The sequence below is a fragment of the Anas platyrhynchos genome, chromosome 23 (assembly GCF_047663525.1).
Source record: "Anas platyrhynchos isolate ZD024472 breed Pekin duck chromosome 23, IASCAAS_PekinDuck_T2T, whole genome shotgun sequence".
NCBI classification, from domain to species: Eukaryota; Metazoa; Chordata; class Aves; order Anseriformes; family Anatidae; genus Anas; species Anas platyrhynchos.
Window position 1 is genome coordinate 1,704,613 of NC_092609.1, and position 23,433 is coordinate 1,728,045.

At 50.7% G+C, this 23,433-nt stretch overlaps 3 long non-coding RNA genes across 4 annotated transcripts in view; all 3 read left to right on the forward strand.

Moving 5' to 3' along the window:
- The window catches only part of LOC106018665 (uncharacterized), a 113,728-nt gene that overhangs the window by 33,749 nt on the left and 56,546 nt on the right, over positions 1-23,433 (forward strand). The window lies entirely within an intron of this gene.
- On the forward strand, positions 1,344-11,073 carry LOC110353624 (uncharacterized). Of its 2 annotated transcripts, XR_011804741.1 has the most exons (3): positions 1,542-1,690; positions 5,730-8,462; positions 10,831-11,073. It is a non-coding gene; the product is annotated as an uncharacterized lncRNA (long non-coding RNA). The 2 variants fall into 2 exon arrangements; XR_002404371.4 differs by lacking the exon at positions 10,831-11,073 and having other exon boundaries at positions 1,344-1,690; positions 5,730-9,798.
- Positions 14,819-22,820, forward strand: LOC119713548 (uncharacterized). Its single transcript, XR_005260763.2, has 2 exons — positions 14,819-15,468; positions 15,538-22,820. It is a non-coding gene; the product is annotated as an uncharacterized lncRNA (long non-coding RNA).

Consider the following 23,433-nt stretch of genomic DNA (forward strand, 5'->3'; position numbering starts at 1 on the left):
GGAAATAAAGGGGTTTATTCTCGGTGCCAGTTAATGAAATTAGAAAATGGAGAAGAGCTTGCCTAATACACAGGGAAAGATAAAATATGTTTGAAAAAAAAAAAAAAAAAAGAAATCACAATGCTGCAGTTCTCTCTAAATGTCAAAATATTACATTTTGGGGATGATAAAGATGGAAGAAATAGCTGGGTTTCAATTTCAGGTGCCACATCATATCTCTTCCCCTCTATAATTTTTATTAAAATGTGAATGTTCCAGGAAGTCATTATGCCGTCTTTATTATGTTTGCATTGGAAATAATGAGTTTATTTGAGGAAAGTGCGTAGAAAGGAGGCACGCGTGTGTCATCCCGGGGGGAGAGCGGGGTGGGCACTGCCCCGTCTGTCTGCTGGCCTCTTGGATTGCTGGATGTCACCGCGGGGAGGTGACAAACCCAGGACCTCGAGCAAGGCGCAGGGTGCGGAGCATCCCCTGCCCCACGGGCTGGATCCTGAGCTTCTCTTTCTCCTCCAGCCCAGGCACGGAGCTTGATTTGCTCCCCCTGAGGCTGCCTGGAGCCACTCGCTGGTCGCTGTAAGGTGGGGATTGAAATCCAGCACGGCACGAAGGGTTTTTTCCCTGCTCAAGGAGAGGTCTCGGTGCCGCCAGCTTGCCCTGTGCCTGCCCGAGCACCCAGGGAGCAGTGCCCTGGCAATCCTCCTCCACCAGCCTTTATCCAGCCTTAACACCAGTCCTTCTGCTCCCCCGTGCAATTGCACTCTGGTTTTTCTTCTCCCCCTGTCTCTCTCTAAGGGGAAGCGACGGAGCAGTGAGCTCCACCTGCTCCCCTTCCCAGCCATCTGCTCCCACACTCGGGCTGGGGCAGGAGATGCTGTCGCACACCAGGGCTGGAGGCTTGCCCTGGGCTCCCGTGCGTTTTCTCCTTTATTTTTCATTTCCCATGCATTTTTGCCTTTAACGTGCAAATTTTGTGCTGTAGGAGTATCAGCAGCAAGGGAGAGCCGTCTTCCCCCTTTCCAGCAGAAAAAATGAAGTGTTGAGACCCCAAGGTTGTGGACAAGAAATAAAAAAAATTGAGCAGCTCTGGCTCCCCCTGAGAATTTGGGTCTGTTTGAGGTTTTTATTGCAGGGAGGGTGATGGATTGGCTCAACCCCCCCAGCAGGTGGGAGGTTTCCTCCACATAAGGCAAGGACCGTGGAAAGGTCGCCTTTGCCAAGGACTCCCTGCTAAACTTAGATGAAATTCGTGGCCCCAAGAGCCAGAGAAACTCAGCCTGTGGGTGCTGCCCTTCCCGTCTGGCTTAACAGGGCAGTCCATGGATGCCACTAACGGGCATTAATGATCTGCAGATTCCCAACGCCTGAGAGCTGGCAGGTTTGGAGAGGAGGTGGATGGATTTCAAACCCCACCGTCTCCAATCCTGCTTCTTTCAACCCCCTTTTGGCAGCTGCAGCTTGGAGGGCAAACAGCAGACACGCTTGGAGCACCCACGACGCCCACTTGCAGCCACTTGTGAGCAATTAAAAGAGGCCTGGAGACGCTAATTATTGCAGCTGCCAGCTCAAATAGCGGGGTGAGAGCTCCCTGCTGCCAGCTGGGGATGGGGACAGGGATGCTCAGCCACAGCCACCGACCTCCCTGCAAAGCCAGGCTGAGAATAAAAGGCTGGCTGCACAATGGGGCACGACGGTGAGTGTTTGGAGGGGAAGCTGAGCGATGTAAAGACCTGATAAATTCCTATATATTGTATTTGTGCTTCCTAGCACCTGGCCTGATGCTGTGTGCGGGGCAGGGGCTGATCCCTGCTGGTTTTGCACAGTGGGCAGGGAATTGGTGCCTGCAGCTGGGATGGCAGGCACCCTGCACGGATTGGGGACACCCCACGGCAGGTACAGACCCCTAATTACCCCTCCTGCTAATGGGAAAACCCTTCGGTGGAAGTATCTGTGGGTGAGGGCCGTGATAACACGAGTGGACAGTTGGCTGCTGACAACCCACTGTGTAAATCCTGGAGTCTGCCAGCTGCAGTATTGGCTTTTATGTTTAATAGCATTTGGAAATAAGTCGGGTGCTTCTATGAGATTCACTCGCACAATTAGAAGCCTGGAGGGATATAATTTTGTTTGAAAAGTCAAAGTGTTGTCATAAAAGCCTTTGGAAGAAGAGGGAGAAATAGAAATGTTTTAACTCTCATTTTTTAGTTCTGAAATAAAAGTCTTTACACGGGATCATTTTGGAGCAAACTTTCCCATATAAAGGATCCCAGGTGCAGCTGGGGAGGTGACGGTGAGTCCTGTAAACCCAGCTTTAGTAATTCCTGGCTTTATCTGCTGCAAAGTGAATGATGTTCTCTCTGCCCCCAACACAGACACAACCTGTGCCCTGGCATCCTGCAGCCAGCTCTGGAGCTGTTCCCAGCCCCCGTCTCCGAAAATTAGCCATAATTAGCTTTTCTGTGGCATTGCACCTCCGGGGAGCGGGAATAATTCTGTGAAGGGAGAGGGAACAGCCTGGTTTCGTGGAATAAGCTGAGGCAGCGTGCGGGGTAAGGGCTGGGTAGCTCTGAATTCAGGGCAGGCTTCCATAAATCAGGGATGTCCTGGGGGTTTGCTGCCCCCACCTCAAATACAGGCTGAGGACCATGAGCTGTTATCCCCCCTTGGAGATCCTGGCGATCCACTGGGCTGCCGTTAAAGTGAGGAATCGCCAGCAGCCTGGGTGATTTTACATCTCTAATAGACGTATTGCCTTCCATTAGGGCTTCATCACTGGGCTCCCCGTGTAAGCACCACGAGAGCATCCATCACAATTAGCAGAACATCGCAGAAAGGAGACGGATGCGGGTGCTGGGGGGAGGCACGGAGCATTATTTGCCCCAGGGACTTGGACTCTCGGGGGTTTTCGGTGAAGTCCCAGGGCCTGGAGGCTTGCTGCAGCACGAGACTCTCAGCTTTCATTAAATAATAATAACAAGGATAACTAAGAATGAGTTTGCAGCCCTCGTGCTTGCTGTTAAAAGCTAGAAATACGAACCCTGTCTCCGGAGCTGCAGGAACGTGGACGTGAGCCCCAAATCCCATTGATCCCCTGGGACCTGCCTGGGACTGAGAGGGGCTGAGAGGCTCTGCTTCCCCTCGAACCACCAGGGATCTGATTGCTGAGGACAAGGAGGGCTGTAAAAGAGAGGGAGTGCACCCACGGCAGGAAATTAACTGTGATTTAGGCCAAAATCTGGCTAAATCAGCCCCACCGAGTCCCCTACAGGGGACAAAAGGGGGTTGAAGTCTTGCCTGCCCAAGGGGCGTGTAGGATGCTCGATGTGATGAACACTTTAAAAGGAACAAAATCTTTCCTTGGAGCATGGTTACTGCAGAAGAAATGCCCTTCTTCCCGTGGCCTTATCCTTCCCCTTGCTTGCATTAAACAAATGAGGCTGGATTTGTGCTTCACGTGCTGGGGTATGGAGCAGGAGAGGCTGCAGAGCGGAGGTGCAAACAAGGCTGGGTGTCTGAGAGGGGATGATTTCACCAAGGCCTGGCTTTTGAAGGGCTTCCTTAGCAGGCAAAGCCCCAAATCTCCCAACGATACCGGGTTTCTGTATTTTTATCCCAGGTTTACTCTAATGATGCTTCTCTCCTGATCCCGGGGTCTGAGGGAGGGCAGCGAGAGAAGCTTTTCAGAGGCGATGCTAAGCCCCAGATCCCAGGCAGGAATATGAAACATTAAGGAGCAGCTAACGAGAGGAGAATTGAAAGGAGGCTTTTCCCAGCAGAGATGAGCGGGTTTGCGAGAGAAGCCCAGAGGCGCTTAGGAAGGAACCAGCAGGCAGCAGACGTGCACGGCGTGGGTCGCATCCTTCCCCCGCCTCGCCTCCTCCCAGCAAAGCCCAGGGGCTGGCCATGGGGTTGGGTTTGGGAAGGGCTTGCAAAGAGGAGGCTGGCAGGGCTGTGGTGCAGCTGGAGCAGGGAGATGTGTAGAAACATGAACTCCGTGAGTGACTTTTTGCCTTGATTTTGCATCGTTTTGGTAACCCGGTAATAGACTTCGTCTAATCAGGGCTGCAGAGCATGGCGCAGCATCCTCGAAGCATCAATGAATAAAAAGCAATTAAAGGTCCCAAACCTGCTGATCTGCACCCAGCCTGCTCCCCTCCCACCCTTTCTTTTGTACGCCTGGCCCATTAAAGGAATTAATTGCTTTCTTTTCACATCTGGAGAACAGCCGGGGTCGGACCTGAGCGGAAAGCTCCGATCCGCTGACTCCTCTGCCTTTACATCAGTGCAGACCCAAATTAGTTTTCTCAATGAGGCTTCCCTTCTTGCCAGGCCAATGAAAAGAAGAGGAACCAGGCCCTGGAGGAGGAAAAAAAAAGCCTCCCCCAGACAAACGGGGCAAGGGCAGAGCCCTGGCAGCAGGAGGGTGCTGAGCCCCTGCCTGTGCAGGAGCCGGGCAGGGCTCACGATGGTAAATTTTTAATCAAAGGTGGCATTGCTGATGTCCCGGGGCTTGCAGCACGCTTTTATCTCTGCTGAAATGCTTGGAGCTGGAAGGATGCCCTCCACCAGATCGCTATGATTTATACATCTGTAGGCAGGGAGCGGTCCAGGTGCAAGCATCGCTGGAGCCGCTTCCCCCCCGCCTCGAAACGCTGCTGCCCACATCCACACCTCACCGCTGGCCTCCCATCCCCTTTTTCTCATTTTTTCCCCATTCTCCTGCTCTGTCTCTGTCACCGATTTCCTCGCTTTCCCTCTCGTTTTGATTCCTCTTCCCTGGTTGGGTTTGCTTGGCTGGGAAGCCCGGCTGGTGTAAGGGAATGAAGCATGAGAAATCGAGGCTTTATCACCCATAAAAACATTTGCGTTTGCATTCCAGGCTCGAAGCGTTCTGAAGTCGCTAAAAGTTGAATGTTTTATTTCCCCCTGTATTTCCATGTTAAAGCAAACACAGATGTTTCTTGCAGGAAGCGGTCCCACTTAATGAAGGGGAAAAAAAAAAAAATCAGAGATGCTTAAACTTGCTAAAGGCATCCTGAGGTCTCTGGGGGCCTGAGCACCCCGGCTGTCCCTGGTGCAACACCAGGAGCATCCCTCAGCCAGGACCCTGGTCCCCATGCTTTTGGGGTCTTTTTTTTAATGATTAATTGCCATCTCTATAAAAATGTGTGCTGTGTTTCCTGTTTAAATTTGTTTAGCTATTTCTTCTTGCTATGCCTTTCTCCCCTAGATTAAACGGTCCTTCAGCGCCCTTTAGCATGCTTGCTTCCCTTCCCAAAACAGCTTCTTTTCCACCCAAAACACCCCTGAGCCGAGACGGCTTATTTTGCTCTAAAATGCAGCCAAACCCCCAGCCATCGTTTGCTCCCTTCTTCCAACCCCTTGAGCCAATAAAGACCAAGCAGCAGCTTTTATTTAATTTTTTGCCTCTTTAAAAGCAAGAATATTTTTTCCCGTGGAGGTGGCAGCACACGCGGGCCAGTGCTGTGCTGGGAATGTATAAATAGCCCGGGCTGAGAGCACAGCACAATAGCTGTCACTCGACCGCAGCAGAATGGGGCCATGAGTGGTAGCAGATGAATTTCCTAAGCAACAAAGATCCTGTTTTCATGCAAATATCTCTTAGTAATAAAATCCAGGAGAAAAGAAAGACAGATAATGTGTTATATAAGCAGAATTATCTTGGCACAGAATGCTTCTTTCAAGGATTTTTTATTTTTTTTTTTTGGGAGACATCAGCAGCCTTTCAGCAACTTGATTTGGGCTGCGAGCGAGAGCGGTGGTGAATGATGTGCGGCGGAGAAAGTGCTTTAGTTGCCTACAAAGTGCTGTATGAATTTAACACGAGCAGCAGCTAATGCGAATAAAACTCAGAAAAAGATTCCTCGCCACGATAACACGGCCTTCCCTTCCCCGGAGGAGTTCGGAGCACTTTGCAAGCATCCATTAATTAAGCCTCAAAGGAGATCGCATCCCCGGTTTTACAGCCGGGGTGAGTTGAAGTGCTTTGCTCTAGTGCAACGCGCGTGGCATGGGGATGCACCAGAGCCAGGAGCCGAGCTCTCCCCACCTTGTTCCCTCCGTCTGCTGCTAATTCAGCCTCAGGCCCGAGGCGTTTTCAGCTTCACATCTCCAGACCTTGTCAGGCTGCTCAGAGGCTGATGCCCCACATCCTTCTTGGGGTGTTTCCAGCCCTGGTGTCACCAGGGGGCTCACCGCGATGCCCCTCCGTGCTGCATGGAGGCGATTCATTCCCAAGCACCTCTCTGCTATTTCTTCTTCTATTTTTTTTTTAAGCTTTTATACATTTTCAGGGGGATCTGCAACAAAACAGCTTCGTCTATAAATACGCGTTCAATGCCACGACTTTGTACAGGTGACCTGCTCCGCATTGTGCGCGGTGACTCCTGCAAAGAGGTTTGCTGGGGGGACGTACAGAGAAAATCCACGGAAATCAGATGTGTCAACGTGCTGCTGAGCCTGGTGCTTAGCATCAGTGCCCCCCGCACCTGAAACTCTTGGGTGTGTTTGTTTTATGGTGGTGTCCATGAGGGCACCTGCTTGTGCATTACCTATTTTAACTTAAATGCGTGCAGAGAGAATAAAAATGGCCCAAGGCCAAGCCAAGAAGCTGAGGAAGAGGCCAGCCACGGAAACAAGAGATAATGCACAGGACGGGTGTTATCACTTGTAGCCCTGCTCAGAAACATGCCCCGTGCATTGGCACATCCGCACCCTGCGCCATCTGTCTGTATTTATCACACACTGCTTGGATCGCCGCGCTCGTTCCCCTCATCCCGGCACACGTGTTGCAGGAACTCGCCTCGGTCTGGTAGGATAATTTAATGTAAAAACTGATGGAGATGGTGGCTTTCGAGTGGAGCACTGCATAAGTCCAAAAAAATGGAATTGCAAACCCTGGAGGGATGCTTGAAACACAAACCTGCCTCTAGATCCAAAGCCCAGGTCCTTTTGCTTTTGAAATCTGTCATTTGGAAGCTGGGCCCTGATTTCTGAGTGTTGAGCATCCAAGTGAAATTCAGCTGCAAGCACAGCTCTTGCTTGAATTTAAACAACCCCCCAAGCCCCTCGGAGCTGGGCGGCCAAAAGCACTCGGCGGCAGCCATTCCTCCTGCTGCTTGCTGTAATTAAGCTCCAGAAATGTAGGCTCGGCAGATATTTATTTTGTTTCCCAGCCTTTTCCTGCTGAAATCACATCCTGAGTTTTTCCACCTTTCCCACCGGCGACTGAGCTGCTCGAGCTCTCTCCAGAGGAGTCAGCAGGGAGATGGTGAGCATCCGGCTCTCCTCCTTCAGTCATCCCCCTGCTTATTAACACACTTGGCTCTGAGGGTGAGTTTTCCTTCTTGGAGCCCTCAGGAGCTATTGCCGGGGCTGTTAATGGAGCTGAAAGGTCTCTGGGGTGTTCCCTGGAAACACGCGGCTCCTTCCTGCTGCACGGGGGCCTCCAAGCAGCCGCCAGCAGGCAGATGGAGTCGGTCTGTTCCCTGCAAGAGGAGGTTATTTCTCCTTTCTAATAAGTGCAAGTTTGGGGCAGAATTGATAGATATATTTACATTTTGATTTATATCCATTTATAATCCAAAGGCACAACGACGAGGCAGAAGAGGCCCCTTGGAGGCTTTGGCTGTAGCCTGTGGCCGGGTGAAGGAGGAAGGAAATTGATGGCAGAGAGGAGCAGGAGCCTCCAGTGGCAGGGAAGTGATGCTGCTGGTATCGCAGTCATCACGGAGGAGGTTGTCATGGTGACTCGAGGTGTCAGGAGACGGCTCCGGAGCCCGCTGTGCCGGGAGCAGGGGAGCGAGACAGTCGTGGAGAGGGGCGAGGAGGGGAGAGCATCCGAAGGAGCGGAGAGAGGAAAAGGCAAGGGGCTGGGGGAGGGATGGAGAAGAGTCGCATTCAGCTGGGAGGTTTGCACTTGATTCTCTTCCCGTTGTGCCTCCAGGATGAGACACGGAGAGCAGTGGCCGTGGCTCCCCGTGGTTCTGCGCCCCAGTGCCCTTCGCCGTGGCTCCATGCTCACTGCCGCTCCCCCCGAGCATGCAATGGGGATGTTGGTTCCCACCTAAAGTGCTTCAGCTCTCTGCAGCCCCCCCTCGCAGGCAGATCTTTGTAGGGACGTGCCGCCGAGCCCCCTCCGTGCCCCCTTCCACCAGCTCTAAATCTGCAAAGCAAACCCCAGCGAGAGCACTTTCCAAAGGCTGCCGGCGATGACAGATGTTATTTTATGGAACACGGCACCAGAGATGTGAAATACATAGTTCATAAATGTCAGGAGGAAGGAAGCAATATCCTGGATTGAGGTCGTTTGGCTTTTTTTTCCTCTCTTGTGAAAGCATCCTTCCAAGTAAACAGCCATCCCCACCTGCAGGGAGAAGCGGGGTGCCTTGGAGAAGACGGCGGCACCCGGGGGATACATGGCTGGAGGTGCAGCTCAGCCCAAGGTGAGCGGGACCTTTTTGAACCCCACATCTGAGTTTTTGGCTGAGAAAGAGTCCGGGGATGGAGCTGAGACCTTCCTTCACCGAGTTCTCCAGGGAGGAGAGCATTGCACGTGTGCATCTGTAGGAAGAGGATATAGATGTGTGTTTCTATATATATTTAATTTGTACGCACATAAGGAGCTGCAATTAATTATGATTAGTAACAAGCCAGCAGGGTTTCCACCATCCCCCAAATATCTGACTCTCAATGCCAGCTTCCAGGCCTCTGGATGCTCTCATGGTCTGCGTGTGCCCGTGCTCAGCTTCGTTCATGCCCGGCCCTCCCGAGCACCCCGAGGCGATGAGCTCCCTGAGCAAGCAGTGCCCCTGCCCCTGCCCCTGCCCCTGCCAGGCAGGCTATTTCCAGAACCAGAGTTGACAAATCCCCCCCTGAAGCCAGCAGTTTTTAATACAAGTGTCAGAAAGCGTTACCGAAACGCCGGAGCGGCTCGGGGAGGTGCTGGGGAGGGCATGGGGACAGCCTGATGTCAGTCACATCTGCCCGCTTGTCTTTGCCGAGCATCCCCTGCCTGCTGAGATGCGTTTCCAGCCCGGCACGCTCTGAAGTGAGCAGATGTGGCATTTAAAGCTAATCCCCAGCGACCGGCTCCCTGCGGCTCCCCGCGCCGTCACGTCTGCTCTGGCCGGGGCTGCGTTGGGTGCTGGCTGCTGCACCGTGCCCATTTCCCCTTCCTCGTGGTCAGGAAGGTGTGAGATGCCACGGGGAGGGCGCTTGGGGCTGGCATTAGCAGGGGACAAAGCTGGGGTTGTGCTGGGGTTGTTTTGGGGTAATGCTCCAACCCAAACCATTCCCCTGCTCCGTGGGGGCTGAACACGCAGCAAGTTTGCACAAACCCAGCAGGCAGCTCCCGTCCCTTCTCCTTCCTCTTGGCTTCAGACGTTGCACCCCTGTGATTTTGGGGTGCCGGTGGCGCTGCGCAAAACTGCAGGGAAATGTCAATTTTTTTTGTTTCGAAGGAGGGAGGAAAAATCTTAAATTTCCCTGTGTTCTCTCAGCAAAGCTACTTTTGTCTGGAAAATAGGCCAATTTCCACCTTATCTAATGCCTCCAGCTGTGATGTGAAAGGCTCGGAGGAAAAACCGCATCTCTCACGTTATCTCCTCACTGCAAAGTTTAATTATCCTCAGCTGTTCCGCCGAAATGTGCCCGTGTCCGGGCTCCAGGAGCTGTCTTTCCCCTACAAACCTCTGGGAGAAAAGCATTCATCCAGCACAGCCCCGTTCCCATCTCCTCTATGTGCGCCCTTTGTGGATATGCCAAAACCGGGCAGGAAAAGCTCAATTTTTTTGCCTGGTGAAGGATGGGGCAGGCAGGAATATTTTCCTTTCTCCTTTCCCAAATTCCTGTGATAAGGAGCATGGTTTTCCTCTCTTGCTCCCCAGGCTCTGCGCGTTCTGTGCCCACATGCAGAGAAACCTGTGTGGGATCTGCGCGCAGCGGAGATGTCCATCAATTATTTATAGAAGGAATATTTTCATTTCGTTCTTAATTTATTCGCCAATAGCTTCGTGGTAAATAGAGGGAGATAAAAAAAGGGGAGATGTATAGATGTGGATGGAGATACTGAGTATCTCCACAGAAATAAATCCACCGAGGAGGGGGAAAATGTTAGAGAATGTGGTAGGGAGGAGATGAGAGAGTTAGAAGAAATAAAAAGCTTTAATCTAAGCAGGGCTTAAATACACTTGCAAATGTCAGCTCCTTAATAGCTTGTCCTAAGTCTCAGCATGTTAGAAAATATAAATGATGGAGAGATCCTTCTCTCCTTCCCATTAGCTAACATCAGTAGCTTTATGTGTCTACATCTGTTCTCCGTGATTACAGCTGGCCTCTTAGGTGGCTGGTTTTGATTATGTTTAAGTCATTAATTTCTGTTTGGGTGAGGCTTCCTTCTTCCTCTCCATTCTTCTTGCTCCAAAGTCCTCTTATTTCCCCTTAAGAAATTGAATTCTTGTAGCTGATGCGTTGGGAAGAGCAGGGGAGCAATAAGGTCTGATGTGATTTTTTTTTTTTAGCAATCCACTCTGCTTTGGCACCACACAATATTGCGTTAATGAAATATTTAATACGAACAATAACAGAGGAAATGGGAGGATTTTTTTCTTTTTTCCTAAGCTTCAGTTTAGCCCCTCTGCCTGACAAACGAGGACAGCGCTCCCAGAGCCTGGGGGACCTGCTCCAAGCCCACAGGGGAAGACCTGGATGGGGATAAAAGGCAGGGAAAAGCTGTGGGGTTTAGTTGATCTGGTGCAGTGGTGTTAAATTGGCTTTTTTTTTTTTTTTTTTTTTTTTTTTTTCCCATTGCAGACTAATATTTTCTTCCTGGCTCTGTGTCATTTTCTGTGTATTTGTCAAGGACACCGGTGTTTAGGAAAAAAACACCCGCCAAACCCTAAATACACACCACTTGAAAGACTGAAAGATCAAGATCTCTGTCATCTAAAGGAGTAAACTAACAGTGTGATTGCAGAAAGCCCCTGTGAGGATCCTATCTGTCATATCGCTGTCAGCTTTGTACTAAACATCCATTAAAGAGCATTTACATGAAAAACAGGCAATCTCCTCTCCAATCAGAAAGGAACCTAATCCTGCCAACAAATTGAAGGTGACATCTCAGGCGAGTCTGTCCCTTGTCAGCGCGATGAGCCCTTTTCTTCCCCAAAGTGCCTGGGGTGGGAGCTGCAGGAACCCACGGGGTCTTATGTCCCCGTTCCTGCTGGGGTCCCCCTTCCTCAAATTGTCCCCCTCCTGTGGTCCCAGTTGGGTGAGGCTCTGCCAGTCCTTTACACCAGTCTGGCTTCTCGTCCCCCAAAAGGTTCTTCGCTGGATCCCAGATCTCCTTTGGGTGCAACCAAGAGGCTGAGGGTGATGCTCTGCGGGATTTCTGAAATTAAAGGATGTCATTAAATTAATGGGGGTCCGGAAAAGCTGTGGGATTTTAAAGCCATGCAGACGGAGCAATGCCCAGTGTCTGCAAGCTGAAGTCAAGCACGGTGTAATTGAAATTAAATCCACGCTTTTGGCTGGCCGGGTAATTAATCGTGGGATCCATCACCAAAGGTCAGGCGCCTGTTTATTTTTTTTAACAGCACGGACTGCAGGCTGTTGTACCCGAGGTGGGAAATTCGGGGTGAATTTCTGTGGCCCTCATTAAGCAGGACGTCGGGTGCGGCGTGGGCAGCGGTGTCTTCTGGCCTTCAAAGAGATAAATGTGTGAAATCCACAGCAATTATCCAGGAGTTCAATCTGGGCTCGGTCCGCTTTGGTCCAGGCGTTGCTGCTCGTTGTCCCTCCCAGTTTCCCGCAGGAAAGGGGCAGAAAAAAACAAAAATGAGCAATTTCTGACCCCGAGCACCACACCTGCCTTGATGTTTCTTGCAGCCAGTAATGCCAGAAAGGCTAAAAAAAAAATTAGGCAAAATTAAAATTAAAAAAATTAAAAAAAAAGGCAGGGCAGCACCGGGTGCCAGAGGATGCGATCCTGCATGGCACGGAGTTAGAAATAGCTCAGGAGAGGAGGTTTGGGTTCTCCACGTGGCTCCCACATGCGGAGAAAAGCAAAGCCACGCTCAGCACCGGCTCCTGCCTGCTGCTACCAGTTGTGGCCGAGAGCAGCTGGCTCGCAGACCTCCCGCGCCCGGCTCACGGAGAGAGCGAGCTCCAAAGCTGGGAGTCATTAAAGGGAATAAATCAGCCGCTAACGAAAATAGTTACAGCCGCAAACGAGGTTAATGCGTGCGCTGCCGACGGCCGCTGGCACGGGGCTGAGCTATTTGCTGTGTAATATCGGCAGATCGCCGTCCACCTCTCCCTTCCCACCAGGCCGGGGAGAGGTTTCCATCTCGCCAACAAATACCAGGCCTTTATAGAGCACAAATTATCCCGGGTGGTTTTGTGTAGTCGCGGTGACACACGCGGGAACAGATTTCCAGTACGATGGGAGGCTGCGGGGGAAAGGCGCAGGAAGCTCTTCCCCCGAGGAGATGCTCTTAAAAAACTCGCTGTGAAAAATCTGCCGGGAGTCAGGGCGAGGCCGTGGCCAAATCCAGCCCAAATTCATTGCTGGGGGAGCCGCTCGGGGCAGCGCCAGCCTCGGAGACAAGGCTCGCTGTGCAGGGCACTACCTCTGGGTTAGTGGGGAAAGGTGAATGAGCAAATAGGAAATTAGAGGGGAAAAAAATAGAAAAATAGCAAATTTTGTAAATAGAAATAGAATAAAAATAGAAAATTAGCAATTTTTCTGAATAGAATAAAATAGAAAAATAACCAGTTTGTTTATTTATTTATTTAGAACATTAGCAAATAGAAAATTTGAGAAAAGGAGAATTACCAAATTAGAAAAGGTAATTAGGAAATTAGGCCGGAACACCAAAGGGCCTCCGCTTTTGTCACTGTAATGCCTGAGATTCATCAACCCCTTTGGGGAGAGGAGGCTGAGAGAGAGTTTTTCCCACCAGAGCACCGGCCTTACATGCAATTTCTTTCCTTTTCCCTTCTTGTTTTAAAGCTGCCCCTCTCCAAATAGCACCTTTGGAAACACAACAACCAATCCTGCCTCTTACTACTTAAAACTTTTAAAGATGTTTTCCTCTCCTGCAGGAGCTGGGGTGTTGAAGTTGCTTCCTTGGACAAATCCAACATGAAAATCATCCGAACGAGTTTTCTTGACTCGCGCGCTGCGAGGAGGGCTCATAATTTCATCACATCTGGGACGTTTTCACGGCAGCTTTTCTCGGGGCTGGAAAGCAGCGATTAAATCCCCAAAGCCTCGTGCGGGGAGGAAGCTGGGGGGGGGGGTTGCTGGGTCCCTGCTGCGAGCTCCGGAGTCGGGAATTACGCAGCTGCGCCATGGAAAATGGGGGATTTCTTCCAGCACCTCGCTGCTCCAGGCAGTTTTTTTTGCTGGGAAATGCTGAACAAGCACCATGAGCACTGACTGTGAGCATATTTGGACCGCTTGTCCCCTTCCTGTGCCCCTCTCCCAGTTTCCTATGTCTTGAGCTCCCCCTCTGCCCAGCAGTGCCATAGACATGGAGCAAGTTCTGCCTGGTGCAGGCCTGGGTCCTGAATGTTTTTTACCATGAAAAAAAAAGAGAGAAAATTAAAAGCAGCAAATATTTTAATGGATGTGACAAAACTTACCCAAACAAGCAGCGTATAGCAATTTTTCCCCCTCTTTTTCTGGGTGCTGCAAGTGGGATGCTCGTGGTTCAGGTGCAGGTCCCTGGAGATGCAGCTGGGTCAGAGATCAGCCGAAATTTCCTTAGGCACGGATTCAGCAGAAGTATTTAAGGAAATGTTGCCGTGCCGGGGATGAGGATGCTCAGCACACGCGTGGCTCCTTGCAGGGTCGGGGGGGATGCAGCACTGCAAGAGCAGCTGCCTGTTTGCATCAGGCCTCCTTGGCACACCAGGATGTTAATGTTCAACATTTGGCGTTGGATTTTCTTCGCTGCACATGCTCAGGAAAAAAAAAAAAAATCTTTTCTCTGTGTGTGCAATCAAGGAAACTCTTCTCTGATTAACGTACAGTATCCTTGGGGAAAGGGAAAAAAAAAAAAAGAGAGAAAGAAAACAAACAGAAATTGGACCCAAGATCTTTCCACATAGCGCTCAAGGCAAACAAATAAAGGATGATAGATAACCAAATACAAGGGAGGAAATTGTGCTCTTCTCTCCTCTAACAGCACCACAAAAGGCCCATCTCTCTGGTTTCCTGGTAATTACCAGCCTCTCTGTCAGTGGGTTACCTTATATTAATTAACATTATTTATTGCTGTTGGCAGAGTGACTGCTACAGTAAATCAAGCAATTAGCAGCCTCGCATATTGCACTCGGAAGAGAAGTAACCAGGTGCCAGAAAGGATTTACTTTCTCCTTCATGTTTTATTCAGGCTCTCCACTTTGCCTTGCGTTTCCCGGTCGCAGCCACCAGTTGCTCCAGGAGAGGCGGCGGAGGGCAGGGATGGAGCAGGGGAACCTACAGCAGCAGGTCCTGGTGCCCCCATTTTGGCCAAGAAAATTTTAGGGTGGCACCAAAGAAGGGTTTTCTGTCCTCTGTGGAGGAGAAAAAGTTCCCGAGTTTTCCTGCTGTTGGTGTTTGTGTTGGGTTTCGATGGCTTGCAATAAATTGGAAGAGAAACTTGGCTGAAAGGCTTGGACCAGCAGCATCTGTCCGCCTTGCTGGGGTGCTCAGTGTTGGGATCAGCTGCAGCACGGCCCCGTCTCTGTCGGGATTTGGGTCCCTGTCTCCAGGCTGACCCCATGTGATGGGGAGAGTCAGGGTCTGGGTACCACGGAGCTGCCCTGAGCGGCCGCTTGCTCTCGTGCTGGGGGCTTGGTGAGAAAATGCAGAGAAAAGAAAGGGGAAAACCCATGCAGGCATCTAAAGGAGGCTCGTGGCTCGTTAAAGCAAGGCCATTGCAGCTTGTTGTTAATTACAGAAAAAAATATTGCAATCCTTGGAGGAGATGGCAACAGAGGGACTCATAAAAGCCACAATAGGCGTTTGAAACATTTTCTGCTTTTCATTTTCCTTTCCTTTCATTTCCATTACTTTTTCTTCCCTGCCACATGAAAATCCTCTCTGAGCTTTGACTTCTGCTTTGGCCCCCAGGAGCAGGGCACAGCAGCAACAACCTGGGCTGCTTTTAGGTGGTCCCACAGGTGCTGAGCATCTCGTTAATAAATGAAGCATCAAATAAAGAAGCCGAGCTTTTGGCCAGGGCATGTTAAGCCTGTCCCAGACCCTCCCATATCCTCACTGCCTTCCTCCCCTGCCAAGAGATGTGGCCGTGCTGCTGGTTTCTGCCATCCCCAGCCACCCAGAAGCATCATGAGCTCACCCCATGCTGTCAGCACCAGAGCCCAGGGATGCGATGGAAAAAGCCCAGAGCTGAAAACCTTTCCCTTCCCATCTCCTGCTCCCTGTGTGATGCTCTGCAGGTGAGAAACACGCTGTCCTCAGCCAAACGCCTGCCCTCGTGTGTTGTTTTATTTTTTTTTTTTGAGCAGTTTCCTGAACGCTTCTCCAAGAAGTCCCGCAATGAAAGGAGTGGTTTCCCTTGGCTCCCTTCCCAGACCTGCCCAAACAGAAGGATGCTGACCTCAGGCTGTTAAACACTTTGATGTATGGCCGTGTCTCCTTAAGTCGAAGATCCATATTCTTAAGCTAAGCTGCCATGACACGGGGACATTATGAACTCCCCGAACCAACCGAATCCTACAAATGAGCCATTAGTTGGCTGCACGGCGCATTGGCTCCGTGTGCCCGAGGGGGCTCCCGTTAAATAAGATAATCGTTGCTGTCCACGTGCCCCCCGGGCTGCTGCGTGTTCATTTTAATGCCATTTGTCTTGCCCCCCTGCCCCCCTTTCCAAGCACATTGGCCAGAAAATCCCCACGCAGCCCCGTCAAAAATGGGAGCGAATTTGAGGAAAATCTCAGCCTTTTGCCAGCACCCATCAAAACCTGACTTGTTACTCGTGATGGCAAATGCCTCATCCTGCTCGTGGTGTCTGTGTCTGATGTGTCTGATGGGGTCCTGAGGAGGTGTGCTGGGGTCCTTTGGGCTCCCAAATGTCCTCGGAGCGGCAAAAAGACCCCTTTCTGTGCTCGTGGCTCTGTGCTCTGACGAGCCACGTGGCGGATATTGAGGAGAGCATCGCGGAGAGGTGCCCTGGGGAAAGGAGCAGTGGGGAGTCTTAGCCTAAAAAAAATTAAATAAAAAAAAAATGGAATGAAAGCTCAAAGAGAAAAAAAAAAAAAAAGAGCAAAGCGTAAAAATGACAAAATTCATCATATAAAGGGACAAACTCTCCTGCAGGAAGCCCAACACGCAGCAGGTGCCCCGGAGGGGATTTGCACACCCGCCGTGTTCGGGCAGAGCTCCTCGCCTCTCCGCCGCGTGCCTCTTTCTGTGCTCCAAATGTTTCTGCTCCCTTGGCAGATCTCATCTGTCTTGCAGCATTGTCTGCATGCAGAAGTGTGAAAGGGAGCCCAGAACTGCAGAGAGAAAAAACTTGGGGGTAATTTATTGCCTGGCAAGGGAGGGAGGAGGAATCCAGCTCCTGAGAGCGGCGTGCGTAATTACGGTTTACTCTGTGACCTCCTCTGGAGGCAGCTCTCAGCAGCCTCCTTCGAGGAAACTTGGGTCGTTTGTAAATGGAAGCAAAATATTTGCTCGAAATGATTGTTCTTTAAGGGGCTGTCACTGCAGCATTAGTGATGAGAGCTCCAGGAAGGAGGCCCTGTGTCTGAACACATCGAGATGCACAGGGTACGTGGGCGCAGGGCATCCATCAACCACTATTTAGTGGGTTTGCTTTTCACCTAAAAGGGAACTTTTTGCCACCGTTTTCTTTTGGCTTTTTCGTGCTCCAAGGCCAGAAGGACAGAAAGCAAAATAACCCAAAATGGACCAGAAAAGGCCATGCTGGGTGATGTAGTGAGAAGCTCCCATTTTCTGCTCATGTTCCTGGCTCTCCCAGGAGGGCGAGGAAGCAAGGAGGACCCCCGACAGGCTGAGAATTTGCCTTGATTTTGTTCTCATTTATTTGTTGCCAGGATTCCTAAAATACACGCTTGCACAGCAATTAAATTACATTTAATTTGATTAGAGTGAAGCTGAGGGTTGCACTCCTCTCCCTCCCTGATGGAAGGAAAGGAGAAATGAAACCTCTCAAGAAAAAAAACATGACTTGGGCTCAGAAACGCAAAACCCCCAAATTTATCTAGATGAAGAAAAGGAAATGTAATGAACTTGAATTGGGCAGGAAGCCTAGAGAGAGAATCAAAAGTTTGGGGGATTCATCGGAGGACATAATTGCAACATGTATATTGATTTTCCAGAGATAAGAAAACAAATGTTTGTGGAGATTGGATTAGTTTATTACATTTATTTCCCCACAGAGTTGATGTTTCTCCATTAGGAAAAAATGCCATGTTCTTAAATGCATTGTTTGTTTTTTTCCAGAGATGCTTGTTAAGTTCTTGCCTGATCCCACTGGCTCTATCTCCTTGCAAATTGGTTTGTCTGGAAGGACGTTACACTTCAGGCAGCTCATGAAGCATCCTTTTTTTCCCCCTTTTTTTTTTTTTTTTCCTTAATTGTTTGCATGAGAGGGCTGGCATCGCATCTCACAGGGAAGAAAATCCTTTCCTTCAACTCGTGCCCAAACCTCTCGTCTGACGAGGAGAGAAACTGGGGCAAATCAGCCCCGGGACAACCTCATCCGAGAGGTGAAGGCTTCCTTTTATCCGTCAGCGTGATGGCTTTGGCCGTGTAAATTATTCAGCGTTAATCCTGCGTGCTCCTAAGTCTCCTGGTAGCTGCTCGGAGCTCGCTAATGCTGCTGCTTAATCACAGCTCAGGCTCTGCTTTACATGGCAGCGAAACAACACCTCCAGCTCTGCCTGATTGGGGTTTAAGTTCTGATTTCTCTCCGAGCATAATCAGGCCTGAATGGGAGATTTTTACAGTGACAATTAAAATAATGAAAGTGAACTTTAAATGACATTCAAACACCGTCACCTGCTCCCGGCTCTCCGCTCTCTCCCCCCCCCATCCCCTGCATGTTGGGAGCTGCAATTTGGAGCATCATTCACTGCGGGGTGATTACAGCTGCAGCTATTCAGCGCCTCGAGCTCCCACCCTGCAGCAGGCTGAAAGGAAGCGTTTTCAGGTGGCAGGACCTGCCCCTGCGCCCGGTTTCCAGGAAAGCTCAATATTTTGAGTGCATGACGGGGCCCGAACACTTTCAGGGAGCTGGAAGGGGTCCTGAATTAGTTTTCTCTCCGTGGCATTTACAAATTGTAATGAATACGGATTGTGTTTGCGGCGGATAATAGTAAAGGGTTTATTGATTCGCAGATCATTATTTTACTATACATCCAGATAAAGGCAACCCATGGAATTACTCACGCGGCCAGGGTCAGGGGCTGATCCAAAGCCTCTTTTTATCTATTCCATTCAGATTTGGGAATTTTGGAAGTGAAAGGTGTGCACAGAACAACCCGGTGCCACCCGGGCACTGACATCCCTCTGCAACACCCATGGAACACTTTTACCCTGAGTGTAGGGTTGGGGGTCAAAATTGGGCCAAAAACAAAAAGAAGGGTGTCCCTAAAAGAAAATGTGAAGAAACCACTTTTTTTTTTTTTTTTTTCCATGGGAGAAGGTAATTGATTTTTTAATCCAGTGGGCTAGTTACACAGCTTTGTTTCTGCGAGCAAGTCTTCTGTTCTTCTTCTTTTCTGTCTCCTGTTATAAGGAAGACGGAAGAATCAGGAGGGAGGGGAAGGTTCCCCATCAGTATTTTGAAATGGAGATGTACTACAAAAGTTGAGAAATTAGGGAAAAAAAGCTAAATTTAGGGAACAAACTAGCTGAGAAAAAATCATTCTGATGGCAGAAATTGCAGGAGGGTGGTGGAAATCCCTGATCCACCCAAATTTAGCAGCTGAGGCTGAGAGGGGGAGCAAGGAGCCCCAGAGCAGGGCGAGCTGAGGGTGCTTGGCTCCTGGTTGCTGCTCTGGTTTAGCTGCCGGCCCCATGAAATCAGCTTTCAGCCTGATGTTCCCAGCCCTCTGTTTTCTTGGGGAATGGAAACCAAATCCTGCCCCCCTGCCTCGCCCCTCCAAACCCTGCAGTGATGCACGGAGCGAGTGGTTTTCCTCTGCCTCCTTCAGATCCCTGCTCCCCCCCCAAATTTTCGGGGCGTGCGTCTGGCTGATAAGGAGGGGTTGGAGCAGTGTCTGCAGCAGCTTTCCCCAGCCAAGGAGCTTTGCCAGGAGGGACAGGCAGCGTTCACAGGAGCTGGCAGCCAAAGCAGCCCAAGTCCTGAGCCCCTGCTTGCTGCACACAAGGAGCCTGGCACCGTGGTGCAACCCTGAATGCAGCAGGGCTACCGAAAGCAGTGATAAAATTCAAGGTAGGGAGGAAGATGCTGGTGGGGCGGTGATGTGGCACCTTCACGTCTGTCTCCTGGGCACTTCACAGCAGAAGCAGGAAAGAAAACCCCGATTTGAGAGTGATCCAAGAGCAGCAGCAGGTTCCTGAGACGTGAATGGGAGGGATGTCTTAGTGCTGAGCTCGTGCCGTGTTTTCTTACCTCGTGTCTCTGCCCCCTTCCCATGCGGAGCTGCTGCTGCTGCCTTTATCTTGGGCTCAGCAGGAGGGGGCTGCCAGGCAGGAGCCTGGCTGGGCTCCCTGGGAATCTCCCATCAATCTGCTGGTTGCAGGTGATAAAGCCTTTGCTCGGATGTTTTTAGCACGTTTCGGTTGTGCTCTGGGAGCTGCAAGGAGCCAAGAGCCTTGCTGCTGCCAGATGCAGTGATTTATGTTTTTTTCGCAGCATGACACCCCTTGGCCGAGGGGTTAGGGTGAACCAAAGGGTTTTGGGGGCTCCAGGACATCACAGCACCATTGTGGAAGTTGTTTTGCCCCTGCTCAGGCTTGCAGCTGCTGGGGCCACACGCTCCCCGTCGCACCTCACCTCCTCCTGCATTAGGATTCCTCTCCGAGTCCCGCCTGCGCCTTTGATTTTGGTGCTCGCTCCTCGCTGGGGACGACACGCTGTTCTGTTCATTTGTTTTCTGATAATCTCCACCAGTCTCCGAGGCTTCCTCGCCCCCCGCCGCAACTGCTGGCTGCTAATTTCCATCCAAATCAAGCGCGGCGCGTGGCTGCTCGGCGCTCAGGCCCGGCTCTTCAGCGCTTAGCACCGATTGCCTTCCCCAGAGCCAGCAGGCTGCTTGCTGGAGGGCAGGTCCAGAAACCTCCTGTGTGCCCGAGGGGACATCCAGAGACGTCCCCATAAACATCAGAGGATCGGCTGAGTCCCAGCATCCCATCCATTTGCTCGGGGGCTGAGGGATTGTGTCTGCTACGAATCTGTTTTGTCTCGACATACCTGAGTATCTCATTTTTGTGCACCCATAATCACATTTCTTAGTCTCCGTTTCTTCTCTTAAGGATCTTTTTTTACGCTGTGTTTGTGCTGGGAGCTGGAACCGTCCCCAGGGTGTCTTGCAAAGCCTCAGGGAGCTGCAGGGCGCAGGTGCTCACGTGGAGGTTCCCAAACCTCATCCACTGCGGGGAGGGAAAAGCACCAGCAGTGCAGGATGTGCCTGGCAGAACAGACCCCAAGGCACACCTTTAAATAGGATGCGGGGCATTTCGAGGCCATTACCTTCACTGGGGGGGGACAGCGTGTGGATAAAGGTGTACTTGTGGCAGGGCAAAGGCTGGGCACGCTGCGTGTCTTGGGGATGCAATGGAAAGGTGAGGGCTGACAACACAATCTGGTGTAGGCATCAGAAATCAAGGCAGCCCCATTGCCGTGGCCTCCTATCTGCAACCGAGGCAGCTTTGCAGCTCTTCACTTCTAATTACCCACGGATAATAAATGAATACAATAGTGAAGGATATTAGAATAATTTACTGTTCATCAAAGTAAAAAAGATTGGAATCGTTCGCCGTCGGTATATCCATTTCTGGAGAGAGGATCCTACCCCAGAGACCTTCCAATCAGCCCCTTCTGACAACTCCTGCCAAAAACCCGTTACAGCTATTAGCAACAAAGTTATTAGCTGGTAATTAACTCTGTAATTAACTTCATAAGTGACTTCAGCAATCAATGCTGAGATCTGGTGTGAACATGTTGTTTAAAGCACGGGGAGATCTCTGTTGGATGGCAGTGGCAGGAGGATCCCTGTCCCGGATCGTCCTGCTCGGAGCAGGGACGTGATGGGATTTTGGATGAGTGAAATCCCCACGCGAGGCCTTTCCTGAGCACCTCGTGCTTCCCAGCCTTGCAGCCACCAGCACGCAACCCGACGTCTCTTGACGAGGCTTTGAACCAAAAATCCTCACGACCGAATTCTTTGCACGAAGCGCTGAATCACTCCTTCGTCTTCAACAAAGATGCTGTCACCTCCTGATCTTCAGGCCAATTTTCTCTCCAGTCTGCCTTTCAGCATAACCAGGCACTCCAGCTCGAGTGGGTTTTATCCCCGAGTTTCTTTCCTCCCCTTCCCGTCCCCTTCCCTCTCCACCCACTCGCTCCACGACTCGCTCGAGGACGCCGCAGTCGCGGTGCGTTAACGCAGCCCCCAGAGCTCTTCTGTCTCATCACGGATGCGGAGGGAAAGGGAACGGATTCGGCATTTAATAGAGCTATCCTCAAGGACACCGAGGCAGCTATTCAGGAACGATCAAATGACAGGTTTGAATATCAAACAGCAGCCCTGACAGCCAGGGAATCAGACATCTCTTGCCGTACACCTGATATCCTAATCTGAAATGAGAATCTCGGGGGAGGCGCGTCCTTTTCAAAGGGTGCTTTTTAAAAAAGGGGGAAAAAAAAATAATAATGGTAACTTTTGCTTTTGCCTTCAGAAGTTTAACAAAAGTGCATCCATTCAGGGAAATCATTTATCTGCAGTGGCAATCAGCTTAAATACGGCCCATTATCAAGCTGCCTGCTACTGTACATCAGCGGGCGCTGTTACGACACGCGGCTGAGTGGGGATAACATGCTCGTAATTACTCGTCTTTGGAAAATAACCTCAGCTGATGAGAGGAGGGGCAAGACGGGAAAGCAGATAAAGCCAGGGGAGGCAGGGAGCAGCCGGGAAGGGATTCACCTGGCCCTACCTGGTGGCTTTGGCTGCTGTGGTCCCTTGGGTCACACACGGACAGCATCGCCCCAACGCCATCCCTCTGCTCCTCCAGCCTTGGCACAGGCACCCAATTACCTTCAGCCCGCGTCTGAGCAGCCACAACCTTTCTCATTTCGGAAAAAAAAACATGTAAGCAGGGCTGTATCTCTATACCCTATATGTATATTCCTTGATATATAACTTAATAAAAGTTTATGGACCCAGGATAAGGAATCCACGCTGAATAGATGAACCGGGATTGAAATATGGTCCAATTAAGCCTGTAACGGGGCTGGCTTTACTTTGAACATCCTCCAACTTGAAATGAAATCTCCACCGAAGGAGATAAATCAGCCGACATAAAAGGCAGCCCCCTTTTCACCGCGGCAGCTCCCGCACGAGCTGGGATCAGCCCCTGCAGCGGGTCGGGAAGAGCGATTCCTATGGGAACACGTAGACCTCTCCATCGCTTGGGATGCTCTTCCCTGGCTTTTCCTGCCCTGATCCCGGCAGGAACGGGGCTCACCCAAGCTCCCACAGCAACGAGGGCAGGAACAACCCAGCCTGGTGCTGAGCACCCCTCCTGCAGCGCTCAGCAGCTCCACCGGACCCCTGGCGCTTCCCCGCAGCACAAAACAGCAAATTGTTTTGCCGGCGCATTCCCACAGCTGCAATTAGCACATTCATGCATTAGTTTTTATTCGTCGGCCTCTTTTTTTTTTCTCTTCTGCCGCTGCTTGAAGAAAAGGAGATTATTTTTAATTACAGTTTTACGCTCGATTAATGAACGTCAACAATGTGCTAATGAACGGGACTGCGCCGTGTGGACACAATGCGCCTGCACGGCTCTGGAAAGGTTTCTGGAGGCATCGTTTTTTATCCCCAGGCTGCCCCGTGGAGACTTGGAGATGGGGAAGGACTAGGAAGGCAAACAGCAGTGGAGAATTTGGGATTCAGCCAAGCAAAATGCCCCACACTTCGACCCGAACTCATCCTGGGAGGGGTCTGAGCCTCCCTTGGGCTCTGGTCTTTGTCACAGCAATTTTCTACACGTGCAAATAGCTCGGTGTTAATGAAAGTTGCATCCTGATGTCATTCTGCATAGTTAAAAAAAAAGAAACCCACAGCACAACTGTAATTTTCTGGTTCACGGTGATATCACCCGTGGCGTTTGAGGCTTTGTTTTTCATCAAAAGCAGCTTTGCGCTCCCCCCCCCCCCAAATACAAGAAAATGTATGGGTTTTCTG